We start from the raw sequence: 2277 nt of genomic DNA on the forward strand, positions 1-2277 counted from the left end.
GGAGCTGATCGCTGAGTCCGTCCTCTCCTCCTTCAGATCAGAAGGTGAGTCTGAGTGTCTGCAGCTCGGTGTGTCTGCAGCTCTGTGTGCCTGCGGCTCTGTGTGCCTGCAGCTCGGTGTGCCTGCGGCTCTGTGTGCCTGCGGCTCTGTGTGCCTGCGGCTCTGTGTGCCCGCAGCTCGGTGTGTCTGCGGCTCTGTGTGCCTGCAGCTCTGTGTGCCTGCAGCTCTGTGTGTCTGCAGCTCTGTGTGCCTGCAGCTCTGTGTGCCTGCAGCTCGGTGTGTCTGCAGCTCGGTGTGTCTGCAGCTCTGTGTGCCTGCAGCTCGGTGTGTGTGCGGCTCGGTGTGCCTGCGGCTCGGTGTGTCTGCAGCTCTGTGTGTCTGCAGCTCGGTGTGTCTGCAGCTCGGTGTGTCTGCAGCTCGGTGTGTCTGCAGCTCGGTGTGTGTGCAGCTCGGTGTGTCTGCAGCTCGGTGTGTCTGCAGCTCGGTGTGTCTGCAGCTCTGTGTGTGTGCAGCTCGGTGTTTCTGCAGCTCGGTTTGTCTGCAGCTCGGTGTGTCTGCAGCTCGGTGTGTCTGCAGCTCGGTGTATCTGCAGCTGGAGGACAGGTTTAATATGGAAGTGATAATGTTCTTTATTTATTCTCTCACAGGATTTAATTTCTCCTCGTCTGGCAGAGAGGATGTGGACGTCCGGACTCTGGGAACCGGTGAGACTCGCTGTTTCATTTGACTTTTATCACTTTATAACCAATAATGGACAATATATAAAGATAGATAGAGAAGAAGATATTATTGATTTAAGAAAACAGTCTAAAAACACTGAATTATAAGTCCTGAATTAAAAAGTACTTATTTAGCAGAATGGCTTATTTCCTCGTGTTGCGAGGAGCTTTTTACCACTGCATACAAATTAAGTGTTTTTACATTTTTCTCTGATTGTCAGGTCGTCCGTTTGCGATGGAGCTGCTGAATCCTCACAGATCCAAACTGAGCCGAGCGGAGATGAAGCTGCTGCAGGAGGTCATCTTCATCTTCATCACCTCACAAACTACAGATGAAACACTTCCCTTATATCTCCTCTGATGCTCATTAGGAGGAGTTAACACTTTGTTTCCAAGCTTAATATCTGAACAACTTCAGCCAGAATTTGATTACTTTTGATTTGCTTGAAGTCGTTAAGATCTAAAGAAGGTAGATAGATGTTGAGATATGTCCTCAAATGTTATATTCGACCTAACCTTGTTTTTGTTTTGTGTTTTTTTTTTTTTAGACAATCAACAATTCTTCAGACAAAATCAAAGTGAGAGACCTGCAGATTGTGTCCAGGTGAGAAAATATGAAACTGTAAAATCTCACCTTTATTTATCGTCTTGTTCATAACAATAATACATCATCTACAAATACATGTGATATCATCGCTCCCTCCTCACCCTTTGTGACAAGTCAATACATCCAATGTTTGTCTTTGTAGAATAACAAATAATAATAAAAAATAAGTAAAAGAGTCCTCAGCACAGATAACGACTTTTAAAACCAGTAAAATCCACCTCACAGTGCTTTGGATTCTGTTGCTTCCACCTCACCCTTACTTTTTAAGACTTAAAGTGGACCTATCATGCTATATTTGAATAATATAGTGTAGGACCATACCTATATAAGGCATATTTATACTTTTTATTTTTCAAAATACCAAACAGATCATGCATTTTAGCCATTCCTAATTTCACTCAATTTAACACTGTCTTTGCATCATGGGCTGATTCTGTGAGAACAGCACCATCTACAGGCCTGGCATATGTACTGCAGCGTCTCCAGCGCTTTCCAACGGCAATGTCCGTGGCTGTCTCCTCCTGATTGGTGGAGTTGGCCCAATAGCCGTAGCGCCACTTCTGTGACGTCATAGAAGTGTTCAAATCTGGATCAGTCTGTATCAGATCCGTTGCAGCCCCTTTTTTAGAGATGTGGGTATGGAGGAAAATAGAGAGGGTTGTGTTTTCTGACACTTGGTGAGTTCCCTGGAACACCGGGGACACATGTTCATGTATAAAAGACGTACAAAAGTGCATTTTGCATGATAGGTCACCTTTAAGTTGAAAACACTAAACATCCCAAACTTAAGTACATTTTTCAGTTTAACAATAACTGAAAAGCAGGTGACTTCCAGTTCCTGAGAATGTTTAACCCGACTTTCATTTTCCTTCCTGTGTCCGCTGCACGTGCATGGTTAAACATTTAGCCTCAGTTAATGAATGATTATATATAATATATTAATGTAAAGCA

The 2277-nt window shown here is 44.1% G+C and overlaps 1 long non-coding RNA gene across 1 annotated transcript; it reads left to right on the plus strand.

The window, feature by feature from the left end:
• LOC104956430 (uncharacterized) lies at nt 1-1341 on the plus strand. Its single transcript, XR_799550.1, has 4 exons — nt 1-44; nt 648-704; nt 941-1017; nt 1268-1341. It is a non-coding gene; the product is annotated as an uncharacterized lncRNA (long non-coding RNA).
• The last annotated feature ends 936 nt before the right edge of the window (nt 1342-2277 follow it).

The sequence above is a fragment of the Notothenia coriiceps genome, unplaced genomic scaffold (assembly GCF_000735185.1).
Source record: "Notothenia coriiceps isolate Sejong01 unplaced genomic scaffold, NC01 NC01_scaffold00026024, whole genome shotgun sequence".
In the NCBI taxonomy this organism is placed as follows: domain Eukaryota; kingdom Metazoa; phylum Chordata; class Actinopteri; order Perciformes; family Nototheniidae; genus Notothenia; species Notothenia coriiceps.